This window comes from Ptychodera flava, chromosome 16 (assembly GCF_041260155.1).
Source record: "Ptychodera flava strain L36383 chromosome 16, AS_Pfla_20210202, whole genome shotgun sequence".
NCBI lineage: Eukaryota > Metazoa > Hemichordata > Enteropneusta > Ptychoderidae > Ptychodera > Ptychodera flava.
This window is the reverse complement of record NC_091943.1, coordinates 3,309,690-3,333,484: the sequence shown is the minus strand read 5'-3', so window position 1 is coordinate 3,333,484 and position 23,795 is coordinate 3,309,690. Positions and strand designations below refer to the sequence as shown.

Here is a 23,795-nt window from a genome sequence, read left to right as displayed (position 1 = left end):
CTTTTTAACTCAATTTTAATGTAAGTAAAATCTTCAAAGTAGCTTAGGTTTATAATTTCTTTATTCTTTTACAGTGTAAACGTGAAAAATGCAATCATGAAATATATATGAAAATGATGACCTGTTTTATTGATTTTTAGTGATTTTGTGAAAAACCGTGAATTTTTAATGTCATTTTGTAAAAAAACAAGCGCGGTGACCCCATGTTTTTTTCCCAGTTTTGGACTATTTACATATGTAGGTATTCAAAAATCCCCATTTGAAAAAATTGACATTACTTTTACTTTTCCGATCGTACATCCTTAATGGAATTTGAAAAAAACTTTGAAATTTTAAAATGCAAATAGGTTACTATGGAAACACAGGGCAGTAAAAATGGATATCATGTTTTGTCTTTCTAACCCAAAATATCCCTTTAGTATAATATTTCTGTTGATTACTGGATTTTTACACTGGATATTTGGTCTTTCTAACCCAAAATATCCCTTTGATATAACATATTCTGTTGGTTACTGGATTTCAGGTGAAATCTTTGAAAAACTGGTCATTTTTACTTCTGAATGGTTACCATGGAAACATCTCACATTAAAATGAGTGTGATTTTTTGGTGTGCTTACAAGGAAAACTCTTATTATCAATATTTTTACATCAATCAATAGTCTTTAATATGAATTAGGGAAAAAGCAACATTTTCAATCCCAAAATAGTTACCATGGCAACTCGAAACATTAAGATAAGTGTGGTTTTTGTGTTCTCTGACCCTAACTCCCCCACTAGGTAATTTTCATATCAATCAAAGTAAATTTTCATGGGATATTAGAAAAACTGAAATTTTCAACCCCTAAAATGGTTACCATGGAAACATGGGGCAGTGAAATCGATATCATATTTGGTCTTTTCGACCCAAAATACCCTTATGGTGAAATTTTCACGGAAATTGAACCTATTATTATTCGCGTTATTATTTCTATATAATACTTATATTAATTATTATTACAAGTTTAGGGGCTATAAGTATTATATAGAAATCTAATAACAGTTCACTGAAGCTGTGTTGGAATTCTGAAAAAGAGGTGTTGTTTAACGTTTATTTTAATTTTATTTTGTCAATGGGGTGACTTCCAATTGTCGTACGTGCAGCGCAGAATTATGCATCATACTGTTCGGAGAGAGGGGGATATCATTAACCAAAGGGGTAATGCTTGTCGGAAAAGTGACATTAAGCAGTTTAAGCGATACCAGCAGGCCTAGACTTTTTTACTTTTGTGCGAACTTCATGGATACACGTTCAATCAGTTCAATTTAATTTTGTTTTTAGTTTTCTTCCATCAAAACTCACGACTATAAAAAAGATTTCGAACATAAATTAACAATCTCTCTCTCTATCTCTCTCTCTGTGTGCAGTGAAATTTCTTTTCTGCGACCACCGAACCTCGTAAGCGTCATATTGGCATTGCAAAATAAACATTTTTTTGCATCTCGCATGTTCCGCCCTGCCAGAGTAATCTGGCAGAGCATGCGATTTGCGTTCTTCACTGTTGGAACACGCGCAATTCACGCGCACGCCCTTCAGAGAGCATGCGCAATAGACCATGTTCCGAACCGCGCGAGACATTCCGAGATATCGCGAGAATATGTGGTTCGCAGTGGACGTGTTCTCGCAACACAGGACAAACTGCGTAAAACAGGACAAGTCGCTAATTACGTTAAATTCACTGCATAAAATATATGAAGTTGCAATCTTTGCTCAGTTCTGCACTTTTTCTAGTTCCATACAAAGTTTGACTTGTATTACTAAGCTGGAAACCTGTTTCTACGGGCATGTATTAAAGTCTCGCGAGATCTCGCAATCAGCGGAACATCGTCTATTGAGCCTATGTGCGCGTGTCAGTAATGCTCGTGCTATCGTGTCGTTGAACAGTTGAATGTTGACAGAAACTGGAATTACTGCAGAGAATACTTTTCAGGATATCACATGTGAGTGTTAAGGTACCAAGTAGGACATTTAGGAAATTCTTTCAGAAAGTTCAAGCCGCCTGGGCCATTGTGTGGAGTATAAGCTTGTAAGCTTACGTAACTGCAGCGTATTTATACTGTAGGCCCTACATATTGCCGGAATATAAGCTTATGCGATGGAAGTTTGTGTTTCACGTCGTTCAATCATTCAGATGGAAATGCCGCCCTTCTCCAAACTTCGAAAAAAAACAGGGTGACAGACTTTGGAATGCTAACTCTTGTATAAAATGACGTAATTTAATGAGCAGACATTTGTATTCGAGCACAGCTAGCTTCAGTTTTGGATTCGAGAACTCTCATCATGGCGGATGACTGAAACAGTCAGTTATATTCTCAACAATCCAGAGGGTGAGTCGAACTTTTTCCTATGTCCATGTAGCACTTGTGCAAAATTAACCGAATCCACAGGCCTTTGGCGAATCAATAAATGCGTTTTTCACCAAGCTGAAAGGTGGACAGATTAATTATTTTTGTCGCATGTCAATAGTTTGATATGACTATCGCCTTTTACAATAATACTGGCTATTCCATTGAGCATTGTGCTACAGGTCAAAATCTTATTCCCCAGGTTGACGTTACATATGTAGAGATTTTTATAGAAACTATTCCATAGCTATTTACATTTCTTTATCACTTTTTGCGGTTTTGCGGTTTCCTGTTTTTTGTTAGCCGATTAGCCGGCACACGCCAAAACGACTAATCTTTGCGGTTTTCTATAATTGTGAGTTGGCACACGCCAAAACGATTAGTCTATTGCGTTCGTATTTCTGGGCACGTTTAGTCTCACTGTTTACCTCCGGTTGGTTAGCAACCGCAGTTTAATTGACAGCCGATTCTTTATATTTAGGGTAAATTGTTGCAATAAGTGTTTCCTACGACGTTCGCACAAGTGAGGGCCCTATACTATGTCAAGTAGGGCAGTATTAAACGTGAAACATTTATCTTGTTGCTTGGCTTGCTGGATTTAAAAAAAGTGTAAAGGTATACAGGCATCATGTTCAAATTTAGCCGTTGCTACCATGGAAAGGGATCTAGCTAATCATAGAGTTTATGGGGTCACGCCAGGTCACACTAAAATAATGCACTACTACATGGTCATAATTTTACTATAGTTTAACAATAAGAAATAATTTGTCTTCATTATTCTTCCTGGAATGAGGCAAAGAAATCATTAATTGTAAATCCATAAAATAAATAATTACCAGTGAATCATGTGTTAAATAAAAAAAACTGTGCGCTACTGTTACTGCTTGTGATAAATAATGGTATATTGGGTGCTAAGGGGAATTGGGTTCATAAAATTAATTTGAGATACTAGTAGAATTAATTTTATCACAAAATTAATTTGAAGGCATAAACTTGATTCGATGAATGCATAATAAGTTAGAAATATACTATATAACACTTATTTGAGATGACTGCATGAAACAAAATTAAAAATGCTTGAAAAATTATTTCTGGTCCATATAAAATTAATTCTAACACACTAAAATCAACGGAAAACATAATTTTGACCGGAATGGCCCCAATATACATTATCTTTATTATACACCTGCGTCTGCAATCTATGGAGTTTTCTTCGTACAGTAAATTTCGGTATCAGAGGACGCAGAGTCCAATAACTTTGACGCGGAGTACAATAACTTTTGGTGTTATTGGACGGTATTTGACCTTTGACCTCAAAACATCATTACGTCAATGCGGGGAAATACTTCTAAACATTCGGTACTCACAAAGTTAGTAGTGGTGAATCAAAAGCCTGTGAATTCGGGTGAAATTATGCTGCCGACCTACAATTTCTAACACGTAAGCTTACACTGCGCTGCGCGGGTTTGAAATTTCGTTTTGTGCGCTTAGCGGACGCTCTTAACGCGTTCTCAATTTGCTCGCAATCGCTCAGTGCAGTGCGGGACGGGCATCCCCAAAAAAGCTTTAATTTTGATTTTTTCGAGGTAAAATTGAATTAAAAAATGTGTATAATAATGAGATTATTCCCAAAATACCGGGATTTATGTCCGAGTACATTTTTAATAGGAATTAGGGAAAAAGTAACATTTTCGATGCCAAAATAGTTTCCATGGCAACTTGAAACATTAAAATAAGTCTGGTTTTTGTGTTCTGTGACCCGAACTACCCCACTAGACAATTTTCATATCAATCAAAGTAACTTTTCATGGGATATTAGAAAAATTGAAATTTTCAACCCCTAAAACGGTTACCATGGAAACATGGGGCAGTGAAATCGATATCATATTTGGTCTTTTCGACCAAAAATACCCTAATGGTGAAATTTTCATGGAAATTGAACCTATTATTATTCGCGTTATTATTTCTATATAATACTTATATTATTATATATAATACTTATATTAATTATTATTATTATTATTTTGTTGATATTATCAGAACCTTTGATAATTTTCATAATTTTCTTTATTCCAACCAAAGATTGACATAACTTTTGTGTTGCGTTATAACTTTTATAACTTAAAACTTTTGTTAAAAATGTATTGCAGTGTTGTTATTGAAAGTTGTGTTGTAAACAAGCGTTATTCAACAGGATGGTTCAAATTAGAAAGAGGGATTAAAATGTGTGACGAACTAGACATTTGGAGATCACTTGACTTGACTATTAGCAGGGAGGTGACACTGACAAGGGCTTTTGGAGCCTCGATCTACTGTACATTATGGATTCCATTTCTATTCCGGGTGACTCTTTTAAAAGGAAGAGAACATATTTATTCTCCTTTTTGTGGAAGGGGGAAAACGTTCCATTAAAAGCAGCACTCTGATATGCGACCTTGATAAAGGTGATTTGAGAATGATAGATCTGGAGCTTCAGAATAAAGCTTCAAGTTAGCTTGGGCAGAATGAATTATCAAAACAAACTTACCTTGGGGATTTATTATTCAAATGTTATAACAGTAGATTGGGGGTTCAAAATTTTTTGCTCAGTTGTAACAATATCATTAATTAAGTGAATATTATAATTCCTTGTAGAAAAATACCTTAACTTGAAAATTTTGGAAAGAATTATACAGTTATACTCTACCAACTAATTTTCAAGAAGTTATTTCAACATTTTGATATGCGATAAAACTGTTTGTTATAATGACTGGCTCAACAACAGAGTCAAACACATTGAAGATTTATTAAATGATAAGGATGAATTTGTTCCCTATGAACGATTTACGAATAAATACCATATAATCACCGATTTTTTAAAATACTACGGTCGCATAAATTCAATACCGAATTCATCGAAACGCATCATGCGTGAGAAATATGGTGAATGTAGAGTACCTTGAAAGAAATATAATTGATAAAGGAAAACGTGATACAAGAGACTTTTGCAGGCTTTTAGTAAAAATAGATTTATGTGTGCTACTTGGGTATCATTTCTGTTTAAATTTACGTGGCAATGACCACCCTGAGATAAATTGGAAACAAATATGGGAACTTCCATCTTCCATTTTAAAATTTTTAACCGAATCGTCCCAATAAATGCATTTTTATTTTGATATAGCAATTTTAAATACTAGATAGCAATTGCAAATACTGTGGTCAACACGAGACACTTAAACACCTTTTCTGGTATTGTAAAAATGCGCTGCCTTTCAAGTTTGAAGGCTTTGAAGCTTTCTGTAATAAAAAAACTAAGTAGGAACAAGATTTTACTGAAGCGTTATACAGTAATTTTTGGCGTTTGTGATAACCATGAAACAATTCTCTTGAATCATCTTATTTTAATAGCGAAATGATGTCGACTCTACGCTATCCGATACACCAATGTTGAGTAAATATGAATTTCTTTGTCCAACAAGTTAAACATTAATATTGGTGGAACAAGCATTTGTCACCGAAAAGAAATTTAAAGCAAAAGGGCTCCTTTTGGTTCATTGTTATGTTTATATTGAAAACAACTAATTCTTGTGTTTATTTTCCTCATCTTTTGTGAATGGTTTTTTGTCCTTCTCTCTTTTGTATTTTCTGCTTTTAATGTAATAAAAATTTTAAAAAATATTACTTAGCCTTTATTTCAAATAAAATCAAAATTTCCCAAAATTCAATACACAACTTCTTGTGATGGGGCAGTAAAGTACTGCGACTGGCAATTGCATACCTTTTTAGTGAAACATGATACACATGCCGTACATACAAAATGACTCGAATATGAAAGGATAGCATATTGGGAGTGCCGATTGGTATTTAATAAGTGTGTGCACTCAATATATCATCGCACTGTACTTAAGATTTGTTTCAAATCAAAATTTAACATGCACTACACTGTCACGTGGTGTATTAACATTATTAGCAGAGTGTACCCTGCCCCCACACTCATTGGCTGATATACATATCTATGTAAAGTGTATGTTCAGATGACTGTACACGGCCTTGAAGCTCATTGGCTGAAGTACATCCCTTGCACGGGTAATATGGTAAGCTTAAAGGTCAAGTACTTGTTTCGAATGTAACAAAACTCGACGAGAATACCTACTATGCGCTGATAAAGGGTGACGAATGTGTATTCATGCATGATCTAGTGAAGCGCGCATGACCATATCGTTCAGAGTACAAGCCGCCATTAGCTCATTGCGCAGTTGATAGAGTCTTGCAAGTAGTAGTCTGTTATCAAACTTCATAAGTAGGCTTCTGATAAATTTGTGTTTGTATGAGCACTGCTCCAGTCTGAAAGATTTTAACATGATATATGTGAGACCCGTACAGTGAGGCAAGGCATTCTGACTAGTTGACCGTAACTGCCAGACATTCGAACCAAAGTGCATAACACCGCCGCTTAATAGCACGGCAACAAAGCTATAGTTACTACCAGTCACTCTAAACAACGTCACAACGCAGGCTGAACGAGTCCACGAGAATGGGCCTGTAACACAGTGTGAAATCTCATTTACCCTGACCACTTTTGTAGCCTGTGTTAGCTTACAATCAGCACAACCGAAAAAAAGATAAATGGACACTAAGTTTTGATGTCATCTTCGGAACACTTCGAGTGTTGAATTCAAGTGTTCTGGCTCTTTATCTCGGCGTTTTCACATTCTTTTTATACGTGTCATAATAGATTTTTTGTAAATTCACATGTCTAAAGTTCAGTTGGAGTCCCGTCAAACTGTGGATTGGGTAGCTTTGACCAAGTTAGAACATTGTTTTATCATTTGTCCGCAAAATTTACAATTGAACTGAAAATGCTCTTCTGGACACAAGGGATAGTAAACATTAGAATGGGCGCCATAGTTCATTTACCGTGATGCTGTGCGCGCTGGGTATACAAAGCGTATGTTACTCATTTAACGTTTTAGCAGTAGGTTCTACGCAGGATATGTGGGGTTACACCCTGACCTACATTTTCGTCGCCGAAGGATACAAAATACAAGAAACGTTTTTTGGCATGGCAAATTTGTGTCATTCTTGTATAGGCCGTTGTTTAACACGAAATCAGTATGTTTTAGCTCATATTTGGTGTTTATATAAATACCAAACAGAGCTTATATGGTGAGTCGGTGGCGTCTGTATGTCTGTATGTTTGTGGGTATGCATGTACGGATGTACGTCCGTCACACGCAAAATCTCCCATACCGCCTAAGCTACCATCTCAGTATTTGGTGTACAGGTAGATGCATGTGACGTTCTTCAAATGAGATGTGACGTTCTTCAAATGAACACGTCAGTGTCAAACATGTGCAAATGAGGTAAGAAAAAGAGACATTCGGCAAATGTTCAGGAGTGGTAGCATGCCAATGGCTGAAACAGGATACTCCACTGACCTGTAGTCATTTCCTGTCATTGTTTATGAACTGTTACATATTAACAGACCTGCTCAAACTAAGGGAAGGACCATTAGATCTTGGGAGGGGTGGTCACAATGAAATTGTGAACATTTTTTACAATTGTAAATTTCTAAAAAAAAAATTTCCAAATGAGAAAAGCTGTGCTAATTTTTTTTACTGAGTAAATTTTCAGATTTATAATTTTTTTAGTTCGACGCTGTCTGAGGATACAATGTACATCCATATCACTAGCGCAAATAAGATTGCGTGCAGTAACTACAACATACATATGGCCCAGTGAGTTATATTGCTGATAGATTTCTCGAAATGTTGCAGATCATCTTTTGACAAGCTGAGAAGCTGTTTGCAAAAAATGTGGTGAAATTTCAATATTTGTGTTTTTAGGACAATTTTTGCCCAACTGAGATTTAAGTAGCTCTGCGGGAGTGCATCGAGCACTGTCTATTTCCAGGAGAGAGGGAGAGGAGAGAGGAAAGGAGGGAGGGGGTTGTTATACATGTGTCCATTACATGCATTCTAGATTTCAAAGTTTTCTTCACTGCTGTTGTTATACCCAGTACTTGTCGACATTAACTTGTCGACATTGACTGTAGAATGTATATGTTGCATTGTTCATGTGTTTAACGTAGCAAGTACCAAATACAGGGCATTTAAAAATCTTTTGGAAGTAGATCAAGAAATGGTAGCTGGTACATAAAAAAATGATACGGAAAAAATCGTAACAGTCCTAGTTACTTTTTGTAAAAAAACAGAGCAAACTTATCGAAACATAAGACGTTAAAACTTGCTCTTTGTAAGGCATGCGGAGATTTCACTAAATTTTAATCCTCTTCTCAGGTGTACAAATTTTTTAAGTAGGGTATTCACTTATTTTCACAGAGGAACAAGAAGATTTTGCCGCCTAACGACGGCTAGTCACTTCCTTGCAATGCCATTTCTGACTCACTAATGTTCGTGACCAGCTATGTATTTGTTGACTTAAAGTTATAATTATAGTTATAGTTTGTATGTGCGATGTGTGATAGTGAGCATGCGTGCGTGAGTGCTTCACAAACTCTACAACGTGTGGAGCGGTCTCAGTTAGAAAAATGTAACAACTTAGCCGGCTATTGAACCACTCTTTTTTGGGAGTGGAGATTTAGCCGAGCGGTTCTCTCTGTGTCCTCTCTGCTAGGCGACTGATGCCGTCTGTTGTGGGTTCGAACCCGATTGAAAAACTAGCCGTATGTATTATTATACATTTTAGTCGGATTTTCGCTGCAAATATCTTGTTGAATGCATTGATACACACCAACTAAGCAAGCTGATACAGGCAGACTCAACGCTGATACAGAAGTTTATATTTCTATTTTGAAAATGTTCTATCATTCATCTAATCCAGGTCTGATTCCTACTTGGATTCCGTTGCGCATTATGCCTGGGTACAGTATTGCAATCTTAGATGAAGAGGACAGAGCTGAAAAATTCTTGTGCTCCTCCTGCTCGATGGTCATGAAAGATCCACAACAGAGCTTTTGCGGCCATCGATTTTGTCTTAGCTGTGTACATAGGCTTCCAAGGTTGGTGTTCATTTCTCCTTGTGATTATTTCTACTTTTCGAGTGTTTTGTTAAGAACTAAACACCTATGGTCTCTTCTGTCTTGCGTTTCCAATCCGAGCAATCACCATGCGATTGTTGAAAATAAGGTAAGTCTTGTACAGCTGTTGTAAGACATTATTACACCTTGAGTATCATTCGATTAACGTGATTGATTTCAACTTAGTCACGTGACATGTTGGAAGACAGTGATAAACGTGCTTTAGGAGATTTTTGACAACCTGGTGAGGTGATTTTACTCACGCAAATCAGTTCAGTGCGCATCGTTCAAAATGACCACCAGGCAGCCATTATATTGCATTGGACTGTGAAACCAATAGGCATGCATATTTATGACATGATAGATCAATGTCCTTGTACCAACTTTGAAAAAAATCAGTTGATACATATACAAATTATGGCTCAGGACATGACAAAATCATAACAAAATGGCCTCAAGGCAGCCATATTGCATCGGATTGTGAAACCAATTGGCATGCATATTTATGACATAGGTCAATGTCCTTGTACCAACTTTGAATAAAATCCGATAATACATGTCTGAGATACGGCTAAGGACATGAAAAATTTGTAACAAAATGGCCGCCATGCGGCCATATTGGATCATATCGTTAAACAAATTGACGTGCATATATATGATATAGGTCAATGTCCTTGTACCAACTTTGAATAAAGTTGGTTGAGATGTGCCTGAGTTGTGGCTCCATACATGAAAAAATCGTAACAAAATGGCCGCCATGCGGCCATATTGGATCGTATCACAAAACAAATCAATTTGGATATGCATGACATAGGTCAATGTCCTTGTACTAACTTTGAATAAAAACAAACAAATTGACGTGCATATGTATGACATATGAAGTAATCGTTGTACCAAATTTGAATGAAATTACTCCAGGCATCTCTGAGATATCTGCGTGAACGGACGGACGGACGGACGCACGCACGCACGCACGCGCGCACGGACATGACCAAACCTATAAGTCCCCCCGGACACGACTAAAAAGGCAAAATGAAAATGTGTTATCTGCCACGAGCACCATCCCTCGGGCAGGTAACAAATTGTGATTGCCAGCATGGGTTACTATTTAATCACATGTACTATGTACACTGGCGCAGAATCATTATGTCACCGATCACTTGTCTAAAGGCACAGAACTGCATATAGGTAGCGTTTAACCATATCTAATTAATTTCTTCAAAGCAATAATTATTATCAAAATATTTTTTTTACTATAACCCAAACGGGATTCGAACCATCACATACAAGAATTGAAATCCCCTCATACTATATGTTTTCAAAAAGCAGAGAATCTAACTCTTTAGTAAGGTAGCAATAGTTTTCTCGAAGAATGAAGAAGGGGTAGAAAACCTCATGTTGGTATTTATGATTAAAATTTGAGCCAATAACATGAAACAACCTGACGAAACTTAACATATCTCATTTGCAATTAGAGTTTAAGTGGAAAAGAAAGACAAATTTGTTTGGCATTTTATATTATCATTCTTAAATGGCAAGGGTTGAAATACAGATTGAAATGATTCTTCTTCAAATGTAAGAACTTTATAAATATAAAAAATTACCGATTTTTATATAGTATTTAAAAAGTATGTGAAAATTTCCCAAAGATCTAGCGAGAGTGGACTTGTTATGAAATGATGAAAACGGGAGAAAAAAGAAGCAAGAAAATCGGATGATTCGCATCCATTTGCATAAAGTAGGACTTAATTCTCTTCCAACTTACGACTAGTTGCCATCCATCTACATTCTAATCTTGGATTAAAAATTTAATCAATTTTGAAAGAATCTTTGCAAAAACGTGATTGTGAGCAAATAACCGTTTGATTTTCTTTCAAAGCCGGCATAAAACGCTTAGGCCATGACATGTTTGTTTCTCAGGATGATAGAAAGTATACCAGTGTTTCTAGTACAAGCCCATTTGGTTGATAATCGTTTTTAACCTTGAATTTCAAATATGTTGGTATAATTGATAACATTATAATTAACTAACAAACTAACCTCTCTCTCTCTCTCTCTTTCTCTCTCTCTCTCTCTCTCTCTCTCTCTCTCTCTCTCTCTCTCTCTCTCTCTCTTTCTCTCTCTGTTGAAAGAATAAACGATCAATATCAGTGTCCCGCATGTTCTAGAGAAGACTCTTCTGAAAGCTGCATGTTTAGCGTCGATACGGTACGGTAAAAGTTTCTACAATTAAGGCAATACGGAGTGATTTCTTTCAATGTGCAGAAAGTAGTCAATACACACAAAATATTTCCATTAAAAACAATACTTACAAAGCATACACCGGTATCATAAAGACATAGCAAAGCTTGGAATGCCATTCTCATCAACTATACCAAATGTTCTGACAGAAGTTGTTAAACATGCAATTATCATTTAATTCATTAGTTTCTGATCAAACACCTTTCCTTGTTCGTTTTAGTTCTTTTATGACAGAGCAATTTTTCGAGAGATGAAAGACTTAAGGACAAGATGCACGAACCTTGGATGCAAGTGGCAAGGAGTATTTCGGCAATATGAGGTGAATATGTCCTTTGCACACATCGCTTATATTACTGCATGGTTTGACAGGTGAAATTGGTTTTTAACTCTACGTCTACACATGCGTTCCGTTCCTCAGGTCACCTTTCCTGATAGCACGAATAAAATTAATTTTGTTGATATCGAATTCCACTAACACTTGGTGTAAAGTAGACTGAAGTATCGGTCATGTGAAGGTCCTCCCACTCTCAATTCAAGAATTAGCCATAACATCGGCATGATTAATTGAATAAACAGTGATGTTCGCGTAGTAGAAACGAATGTATAACAACTTGTCCAACATCCTCCGGTGTGTACATGTAGGGGCTTGCAAATATGAGCATATACTAAAACAATTCGTCAGCCATAAGATTATTGTCAAACGACCATTGCAATTGCCAACTGGTACAGTGTATGACTTCCGAGTCACCTAAGTCTAAAGCAGCTACCTTGCAATTGCAACAGTTTTTAAAAATATATTTTCGTCAAAATATTATTGGAACTGCTGTTCCATTTGGCTCCCCACTTGATTTTATGTGATACAAACTAATTTAAGAAGTAAGCATCATGCGTATTCTGTACAATCTTTTGAGTAACAAAGGGCATATGTCATTTTCATCGGTGTATTCAATTGAAATCATTGTGAAGTTAATCTGGCTGCAGGTTGCCCTGTCATAGGTTTTAAACTAAATAGGCCCCTCAAGCCTTCCATTGTTAACCACAGGAGATAATTCCGTTCGCATTTATTTGATGTTCTGCGCACTGATGAACTTTATTGTTCAATCTGTATCTTGTTTTCGCACAGTCCAAAAAAAAATTGTGATTCACCCATCATTTAATCGATCCGAGCGGATGAAGTCTGGGAAACCTACGGTTTTGGTTATATCCGGACCTGCACCCTGTGCGTCAGATCATAGGTCTTTCTCTGAAATACCTGTATCAATTTCTTTCGAAGTCAGGACAAGGTCTTTTTCGACCATACGAGAGTCACTTTTTCACGCTTTTGTCTAATATAGCCACCAGGCCAGGATATATTTCTATATTCAGATTTCTAGAGCAGTTTTAACTAAAACATGCCTTGACTGGTTCGGTTGAAAACAGATACAAGGATATAGACCTTTGTAATGAAGGTGTACATGATTTTGTTTTGTTCAATCTATATTCTAATATGGCCTCCAGGCGGACATTTTGTTACAATATGCGTCTCTTCTCTTGCAATCTTTGTTTTCTTTGGCCATTTTATTAACGTTAATATCACTAATTCGTAGCGGTTTGGTTAAAGATGTTGTATAACCACCATCATTGAAATGCTGTTTTATTTTGGTCAAGATGTGATCTCAAACGGTTGCACATCAGCCATTTTGTTGTCATTGTTTCGTATCTAGTGGCATCACCGAGCCATTTGATAACTAATTAATTTATTAAAAACATAACAAGTCAGATCAAGCCAAAATTTGGTCTCTTTAAAAATGCTCGACCTACGGTATAGTCCCACTGCATACAGGGCTGTGTCAGCTGACATGTTATCATTTTCGTTTCCTTAAGGCTCACCATGAAAGCTGCAAGCAGGAAGAAATTGAATGCACTTACTGTGGAAGTAAAGTCATCCGTGAAAAGGTGAAAGGTCATTTTATTTTTAATCTTTTAGTGCAATCACAGAGATTCTTGGCATTTTGTTTGTTGTTTTTGGGGGGTTGGATTGTATACGCAGGGGTAACCTGTGACAAGCTGAAACTTTTGTGAGAAGTCATAGGATGGTATCGTTAGCATCTTCTTACCAACTATAAAAGGAGTGTAACTATGTGGTGTAACTATGTAGATCCAGGGAATATTGTAAATTTAGAAGTTTTCTACTGATAATTAGCGTGCAAACATATGTTTAAACTTCAATGTATTGAATTTCTGCGATTGTGTGTATTAAATTACTATTTGCTAGTAATTGAGCGAAAAATTAGATCAGGACCATATATATTTAACTCGGCAACTTCAATATGGCAGTAAGTAGTAATACTGTATACACTTCAGTTTAGAGAGCAGTTGATCGTTATCATGTTTTATTACTGTTCATTGCTCCTCCAGATGCAAGATCATACTGATTTGCTGAATGGTGACTGCCCAAAGAAAATGCAGCCGTGTAAATTCTACGATATTGGATGCAAGACTCCGGTAAGTCAAACTGCATAGTGAGGCATAATACTACGCTTACAGGGAACTATTTGTCTCTACTCTTGATTCTAATTATCAAGAAATAACATTTACGCATACTTTTGTTGTAAAATGGCGTACATTCAGAATTTGTGTGGTTTAAATATTGGTACACAGCTTAGCAGCGATTAAACGATTTTGGTTCTTTTTAGGGTGTACCTTACCAGACAAAAATCTGAATACAAATGTTTCAAGTTCTGCCTACTTTGGCTGTAGTTTGTGGACACTTTTAAATAGAAACGGCCAAAGGTCATAGTCTTGTTTCATAGATATTATCAAAGGTCCGATTGACCCATAAACTTTAATAAAACAATATTTTCAATTGAAATGTTGTTATAAAACGCAGTGCAATATTGATTTAGATTTAAGTTTCCTCTTTCAGTACGTCTCAACACTCTTGAAATATCTCCTCATCTATACGGGATGCCATAGGAAGGGATAGCGTTCAATGTTTCCTCTCTAGAAATATAACTCTTAGCATAGAAGAGTCGTAAATCTTAGCGGAATGGCAACAATGCCATTTATCAGTATTACACGCAGCTCTATATCTTCAAAATTTTTTATCAGCTTCCTACTTTTGAAATACATCACAAGTTTCTTGTAATATCTCTCCCCAAGATCGAAATGGGAAAGGAAACCGAACACAGCGCCCTCGCCGTCCATGATCACATGCGATTGCTGCTTCAGGAAGTGAATGAATTGAAGCAATTCAGAGAAACCTTGGAGGAAAGCGAAGAAGAACATCGTCGACTTATTGTCACGGTTGAAGAACACGGTGGGAAATTAAACACCCTACAACTACATTTAGCCCGCATGGAGGATGACCTGAAAGATCTTCCTGATCGTGCAAGGTTACAGGTCACAGGAGGAGACATACAATCCTTGACACAGATGATCGATAGGCTCGGCAAAACTACCATCGAGATTGAAAGTAAGAACGGTGTTCTTGAAACAAAAGTATCAACTTACGAAGCGATTATCGCAGTCCTCAACGGGGAAGTAGAACGAAATGCAGACATGGTTCAGAAAGTGAAAAGTGATGAGAAGAAACTGAGGGACAATCTGGGAGCCATTGAGAAAAAGACAAAAGCCCAAGATCGCATTATCGCCCTGAAGGATGTTACGTTAGCAGAGCAGGATTTACGTATTCAGTCATTGGAGATGGCAAGCTATGATGGGATCCTGACTTGGAAGATTTCAGAATTTGGGAGAAAGAGGCGCGACGCACTTTCCGGTCGAACTCTGTCCTTATACTCACCATACTTCTTCTCAAGTCAGTTTGGATACAAGATGTGCGCACGCATCTACCTGAATGGTGATGGCATGGGGAAAGGAAATCACGTGTCACTGTTCTTCGTCGTCATGAAAGGAGAGAATGACGCCATTTTAAGATGGCCGTTCCAGCAGAAAGTCACCTTCATGTGGATCGATCAGAACAACAGGGAACACATGATTGACGCGTTCCGACCAGATCCAAACTCCTCATCTTTCAAGCGACCGACAGGTGACATGAACATCGCCAGTGGGTGTCCTTTATTTATGCCATTGTCAATGTTAGACGATGGAAAACACGCTTATGTCAAAGATGACACTGCATTTTTACGTCTAACCATAGACACCAGTGATATATGACCTCTCTGCATCCTGGCTCCCCGCGCCGAGGTCGGACAATGTCTATGGACAGCAGAAGGGGTGTAATATACGAATAAAGTTTTCAATATGATCAAATATAATGAGTGCGCATGTGTGCGCACTCATATATATATATATATATATATATATATATATATATATATATATATATATATATATATATATATATATATATATATATATATATATATATATATATATATATATAATTACGTCCATACCGACACATGTTCCGACCTATAGGTCGTATTTGTTTATACACCTGATTATTGTGTAAATGCATGACAGGAGGTAAAGACACTAAAACTGTGAATTTGAAGTAAATGTTTGATGAAGTCATATCACACAAATACTCAAACCTCAGAACAATTTTATAGCCCTTCAAACTTTGAAGACTGTCGCCTTCACGCCCGATACGTTCATGCTAAGATCGTAGTCATCTGTACATGAACGTTACGTACATACCGACACATATTCCAACCTATAATTCGTATATCACGAATGAGCCCGATTGACGACCTCTTCGGCTCTCAATATAATCATACATATCAAGCTCTATAAATTATCAACATCATACTCTTTCAGTTGTCCTGAATACATTGCCTTACTTAACCTTACTTATAGTCTATGTCATTTTAGCCAAATTCAGATTTTGGATAATTTTTCTCTGTGGACCCAGCCATTATTATTACAATTGCTAGTTCAATCCACTAATCAAAATAATAATGAATTTTGACATATATAGTTAGTCCTCTATTCTCGATTGTAAATTTGAGGTAGAATGCACGTCGAGGACAGATATTTGGACTCTCAAACTCGTACATAACTCCTTTGGTCTACTACTTGTGTGTTCAATTTGAAGCTTATATATAAGTAGAGTTTCCATCGTCTTTTTGTGAAAATCGAAAAGTTATTTTTTCTTCTTTGAGTTACTACAGGGATAGTGGACATTTTGAATTTCAAGTGAAAGGAAATTATATTGGATTTCATGTTTCTCTAATTCCAAATTTTCGCATGGGAGCCTCGAATTTTTATTCTTGATTTTAAAAGGGACATTATGTTATAAGTTTCCTTGCGGAAAGTTTGAGCGAAATGTTTTTCAATTTTGAAAGGCATACTACCCTACTCTGTATGTTTTCTTGACTAAATGATATGATATTTTAATAAAGTAGGACTTGCATAAGAATAAGGCCGGTCGCATCCGTCATTAACTGTCAGTGCATTACTAATCCGCAGTGTTTCTTTGTAATGCAGTAGACCTTCAAAACAAGAAACGTTTTGAATTTAAATATGGCTAAATAGCAAAAATCTGGGTTTCAGATGACAGTTAGTCTTTGGTGACGTTGAAGAAGTATAATCACATTTGTAAGCCGAGTTACAAGCAAATTGCGCTCACTTTGTTCGTGTTCGTTGTAGGAAACAGGAACAAACTAACAAACTAGCCCAAGACTTCTGGAACAAATTCTCCCGGGCTGCGATCCTGTCCCTATTGGCAGTAGGTATCATTAAAGATGTGTAAAGAATTTGGAGAGATTTTTGAGAGAGCTTTTGCAGATATTGAAATATTGATAGCTTTTCTATTATTCAGAATTTTTTGAAGAGATGACTCATTCTTTATAAAGAGATGATCCGTTCTCATCAAACAATATAATGCGTTCATTTTACCGCATACAATGTACTGTTTGGAAATCTGGGGAGACACTATTACACTTTGTAATACATGTAGCTGTCATTGATAATGTTTTTGTCAATTTATTTCTAGTTGTCCGCAATTTTGCTCACTTGAAAATAAATCTTTGATATTAATTCAATCAGTCGCTAACTATATTTGACCATGACTGATATCAGCGATGTGAATGGTATTTGTGATGAAGCATTGCAACATTAAGCTAGGTTTCATTTGTTACAATTCCTCAATAGTCTGTAACAGACAACAAACTTTAATCAGCATCCACTTTACTAAACATCTTAAAATACAATAACCTTTGTAAATAAGCCAAGATACATATGATAGGTAATATAACAGTTTATACAAATAACTACATATATATGTCGATTGAAGCAGTACGAAAATATATATATTGATAAAAATATATTTTAATAAGCTTATTATTGCCTCCCTAAGAAAATATAGGTCAGAATGAAATCCCAGTGCCTGAACGATCTAATGTGTAAAAAGTTAACAATATCGTGTATATATTTAAGACTGGCCTGAAAAAAAAAGTGAGCAGGCTTAATTTCCTTAATGTATCAAATATCCACTTGTAAATGGTTTGATGATCGTAACGTAGACGATATTGAGGTTTCAGTACGGCAATGAAATATCTGAGGTTTCAGAAAACTATCAAGCAGTAGCTTGGATAACATGAGTTTGTGCAATCTTAAAAATTTCAAAGGGGTTTATTTGGTATCCCATTCATAGTTTCCAGAACAACGGTTAGTAAGGTCTCTCGGACAAGTATTGGCCCTCAAAACGGTGGATTCTCTGCAAATAATCGAGGTCGTAACCGCATTTCAAATGTTCTCCCTGAAAGTCTGAAAGACAGTTAAAAGGCAATACTCTCAGGCACTCTCATCGAGTTAATAATGCTGTTGATTATTGATTATTGGTAACACGGCACCTTTTGTACAGAGATAGGTAAAAACCGATTCGTTCAGAAGTTATTCATATTGACAGTCATGTAATCCTTATATAAATAATGATTACGAAATAAAAACCACAGTATTTACAAATGTCGATGCTTTAGGAAAATACATATTCTAATAGGATCACGGCCTCCGTTATTTGCAAAGAATTCATTATTCAGAGGAACCGATACTCGTTCCGAAATCTTTTAAACAGTTATGTAGGATCGATTGTATACAAGATTGTCTTACGACGCAGTGTGAAAGTTTTCAAGATGATACTTTGTCAGTTGTCACTACAGTGCTAAAGGCTATATAATTAATGTTTGTAATACAATTACTTAATAAAATTGGCATACTCAACAAACCTTTCGCCTATGCAAAATTACCATGGTCGATGACCCCTTACTATTACTACGAATTCATTTAAGTGAGGGCAATTAAAATATTTTAACGAAATAGCAGTCTTTCATAAAATATACAAATACGTTCATGGCCAGCATGTCGTATCCATCAGATTTTACAAAAACCAAACCATAACTTTAACAGTTTCTTTCTCAAGTCTGACTAGAGCTACATGGGACCGCTCGATTAAAGGCTTGCTCATTGACGAGTGTGTATACTTTGTATGTAAATGAAATACAAGACGAATTACCTTTTATGTCTCATTGTACCTTGTATAACGATTTTAGTGATCATGTATTTGGTTTAGTAAATGAGTCGAACCGGGAGTTTGTTTATTATGACGACGAAAAAGAATCAACATGTTTAATGGAAAAAATAGTATAGCCATAGAACAAATTTACTTCAGAGAAGATGTAACACTTTATGTCATTAACAATAATTACTGTATGTATATTACATTAGCATACTATCAGTTCACTTTTATTTTATCGAGCTACCCTTCTAAACCTTCAATATAATAGGAACTTATAATCCCAATAATATTAATATAATAATGCGCTTGGTGACCAATCGCCGTTGATGTTGTATTATTATTTAAATGTAAATATTAAATGATGTCACGTGTCACTTTGATGAACAAATCTACTACTACTACTACTACTACTACTACTACTACTACTACTACTACTACTACTACTACTACTACTACTACTACTACTACTACTCCGTGCGGACGTGTGGTAGATGGGCTCCTGAATTTTGTGTTGTATTCTCATCACTCAGCGTTATTGATCAACTCTACTGGTATATTTACTTCGTGAGTAATTGTTACTTTCAGTTTTACGTAGTTTTTGAGGTTTTTAAAGCTCGATTGGCTGGATTGGGGTGGATTTTATCTTTCCCCTTCCCGGCCACTGTGGGTACGCAATATGGCTACCCAGGTCGACAATCCATTCAGGCACCTCACCTGTAAACATGCTGTGAGGTGCAACAATGTCGAAGGTGTGCCAGTAGAAAACTATGTATCTGAAATTTCAAAGATTGTTGGGCTGAAAATATTATTGCAGCTTCACGAATGAATCGTTCAGTGGTTGTGTATCTTGCTAAATTAGAACACGTAGAGTCTGTCGTTGAACGCCAACTAGTGCTTGACAATGAATTCGTCCAGGTTGAACACATGCTCAAACCTGCCTCCAAAGTTATTTTATCTAATGTGCCCCCATTTATCCCTGATGAAAAACTAGAGGAAGAATTGTGGGAACTAGGAAGAGTAGTTGGACATATGCGAGTCATTCCCTATGGTTGTAAAGATCCTGCCTTGAAACATGTCAAGTCATTCAGACGGCAAATTCACATTTTATTACATAATGACAACATCAACGGGCTAATACAGGTCAAATATCAAGATCATTTGTATCCAATTTACATTTCTGTTGATGAAATGAGATGCTTCGCTTGTGGTATGAAAGGCCACATTCGTAGAAATTGTCCAGGTCAGCCCGGTGTTTTGCACGTTGTTGAAAATCAATCAGGAAATGTTTCTACAAATTCAGCTCATGAAACTCAGGCTCATCAAAGAAACGAAAATAGCAACAGTCAGAACAAAGAGTCGCAATAACAATGTTGATAATGCAGAAATTTCTTCAGCTGCTACTGATAATATCATCGATGAGGTAATTGTTGAGGAGCAAGGTGTTGATGAGCAGGTTAAAGTTCAAAATACTAATGATATGGAAATAGGCGATGCAAATGATGTAATCAATGAGGAGATAATCAATACTAATGACAATAGCAATGAAGGTGTTAACGATGAAACAAGTGAAGGAAGGGCGAATAGTAAGAACTCAAATGTTGATGACACAGAGTCCGCAGATGTTGGTGTTGCTGTTGAAGACAGGGTACGAACCCCTGCTTCTTCTCCCCCTTCCCCTTTCCCTTCCTCTCCCTCTCTTCCTTTTGCTCCTTCCCCTTCTTCTTCTTCCTCAGTTGGTTTTTCTCAATCCCTTGATTTTCCAGAGACGCCTTTCTCTGGTGTTAATACTGGAGGGATGCATACAGACTCTGATTTTCCATTATCCCAGACAACTCCGGTCAAAACTGGTAATAGATTCGATGTTCTCAGCCAAGATTCTGATATTGACGGAGACGAAGAGGTTGATGACACTGATAGTATTTCTATGACATCTGAAGTTTCTGATACTTCTGAACTGACAGATCGCAACGATCTAAGCTTTAGCAGCCTTTTAGAGTTTTTAACGCAGATTAAAGGTTCAAAAAAGCCAGTCCAGAGATGTTATGAATATTGTCCAGATTTAAGACTTCTAATTAAAGCATTGCATAAGTTGCGCAAATCTGATCGTGTTACAGCCAGCCAAAATGTAAGAATATATAGGCTGACAGTTAAACTGTATGCGTATACCAAGAGTAAACATTATTCTCTAAAATAATGGTCACTAATGCCTTAATTCTTTTGTCTTGTCTTTTAATGGCAAGTATTTCAACTTTAACGTGGAATATTAATGGAGGTCACGATTCTCTCAGGCGTTATCAAATTTTATCTTACTTGAATGTAGATCACCATTACGATTTTTGTTTCCTCCAGGAAACTCACTCAACAATTGATAGTCAAGCCCAATGGCAAATTATTGGCGTTCACCAATATATTTTTCTCACGGAACTAGTAACTCGGCAGGTGTCGCTATTCTCTTTCCCAAGAGAAAACAAGTGAATGTTATTTCTCAAAGTAGTGTTGTTAGAGGTCGCTTATTACATCTCCACGTGACTGTAGATGAACAGCCATTTCACTTAGTGAATGTTTATGCCCCGTACTCTGGAGAGGAACGTTTACGTTTCTTCGCTCAGCTTAAAAAGTTTTTAAACAGTATTAATGATGATCCGGTTATTATGGGGGGAGATTTTAATTGTACGCTCATTCCTAACTTAGACAGGGGTCCGAGACTGAGCCACACATGAATTCTTCTAAGTTTCTTTCTGATATTGTTCATCGCACAAAACTTGCAGATGCATGGCGTCATGTTCACACCTCCTCACGTAATTATACTTGGCAAAAAAATAATAATAAATCACGGATTGACACCTTCTTCATTACAAAAGCCCTCACTTCAAAAATCAAATCTGTCTCGATTGGTTCATGTCACAATTTATCTGATCACAGTCCAGTTTCCCTTCATATTTGTGCCAACTTCACTAAAAATAAAAATCCTGTTTGGTGTCTCAACACTAGTTTCTTAAGTAATGAAGACTACTGTAATTTGATCAGGACTTTTTGGCAGAAATGGCGCAATGAAAAACAGAGATTCACTTCACTTCAATCTTGGTGGGACATTGGCAAACAAAAAATTAAAGAAATTAGCAAACAATACAGCTATCAATACATCTACCATTATAAGCATATGAAAAAAGAATTAAACGATCACGTCCAAAATCTGCAATGCCTGCTTGCTGAACGCCCTTCACTTCATAAAACATATCAGCAACAGAAAGATATCCTGGATAACTTAAATAAGATTGAAACTCAAGGCGCAGCTGTTCAAGCACGTTATCAATAATTTAATCATTCCGATGCCGGTACAAACTTTTTCTATTCCCTTGAGAAACATAAAGGTCAGCACAAATCTCTTAATCAGCTGCGTCGTCATGATCAGACCATCACTGAAAATCAACATGAAATCCGTTCACTTACTCGTACCTTTTATCAAAATTTGTACCATCAGAACCCATTTAAACTGCAGCCTAAGATTCTCTTCTCGATAATTTACAAACATTAAACCCGGATAAAGCTGAACAGTGCGACGAACCGATCACTTTTGAAGAAATGTCCTCAGCCTTAAAGCAGGTTACCACTGGTAAAACACCTGGAATTGACGGTATACCAGTGGAATTTTTTAAAACGTTTTGGTCCACTATTGGTCATGATTTGCATGATGTTTTCCAAGCCTCTCTCACAGATGGTATTTTACCCACTTCTTGTCGTCGTGCTGTTCTGACTTTACTTCCCAAGTCAGGTGACAATACTTTGCTACGTAACTGGAGGCCGGTTAGTTTGCTTTGTGCAGACTATAAAATCTTTGCTAAAGCTTTATCTATTCGTTTGAAAGGCGTGTTACCTGACATCATACACATCGATCAAAGTTATACAGTTCCGGGTCGTCAAATTTTCGATAATATCAACTTAATCAGAGACTGCATAAGTTACCATAACGAATTCACTCTTCCACTAGGTATTGTGTCACTGGATCAAGAAAAAGCCTTTGATCGGGTCCATCATGATTTCCTTTTCAGAACTTTGCATTCATTTGGCTTTGGTGATAATTTCATAAAAACACATTAAATTGCTTTACACTCAAACGGAAAGTCTTGTTCGAATCAACAGCTCTCTTACTGCTCCAATCCACTTTGAACGTGGAATTAGACAAGGGTGTTCTCTATCTGGTCAACTTTACGCCATTATTATTGAGCCATTGCTTCACAAAATTCGTGAAGATCGAAATATTCAAGGAATCATGATTCCAAAATCTAATGGCGAAAATGTAAGCTTTCTGCCTATGCTGACGATGTCAGTCTTTTTATCACACATAATTCAGAATTCAGTATTCTCGAAAAAATGGTTGCGTACTTATGAAGATGCTAGTAATGCTCGGGTTAATTATAGAAAATCCAAAGGGCTGTGGGTGGGTGCTTGGCGTAACAGAAGAGACACCCCCTTACAAATTCAATGGAATAGTGACGGTTTAAAGATCCTTGCTACTTTCATAGGCAATAATGCTGACTATTTCATTCAGAATTGGGATGACTGCATATCAAAAGTCAACACAAACTTAGTTGGTGGTCAAGATTTGCCCCTGCAATGTCGTACCGTGGTCGAGTAATTGTTATTAACCAGCTCGTGGCCAGCAAAATCTTACATCGCATTTTTTCTCTATTTCCG

The 23,795-nt window shown here is 36.6% G+C and overlaps 1 long non-coding RNA gene and 1 pseudogene across 1 annotated transcript; both read left to right on the top strand.

Annotated features, from left to right (window-relative positions):
- The first annotated feature begins 9,236 nt into the window (after positions 1-9,236).
- Positions 9,237-14,125, top strand: LOC139114861 (uncharacterized). Its single transcript, XR_011547982.1, has 5 exons — positions 9,237-9,382; positions 11,533-11,608; positions 11,862-11,960; positions 13,505-13,576; positions 14,039-14,125. It is a non-coding gene; the product is annotated as an uncharacterized lncRNA (long non-coding RNA).
- Positions 14,126-14,788: 663 nt separating this feature from the next.
- On the top strand, positions 14,789-15,796 carry LOC139114905 (TNF receptor-associated factor 2 pseudogene; annotated as a pseudogene).
- The last annotated feature ends 7,999 nt before the right edge of the window (positions 15,797-23,795 follow it).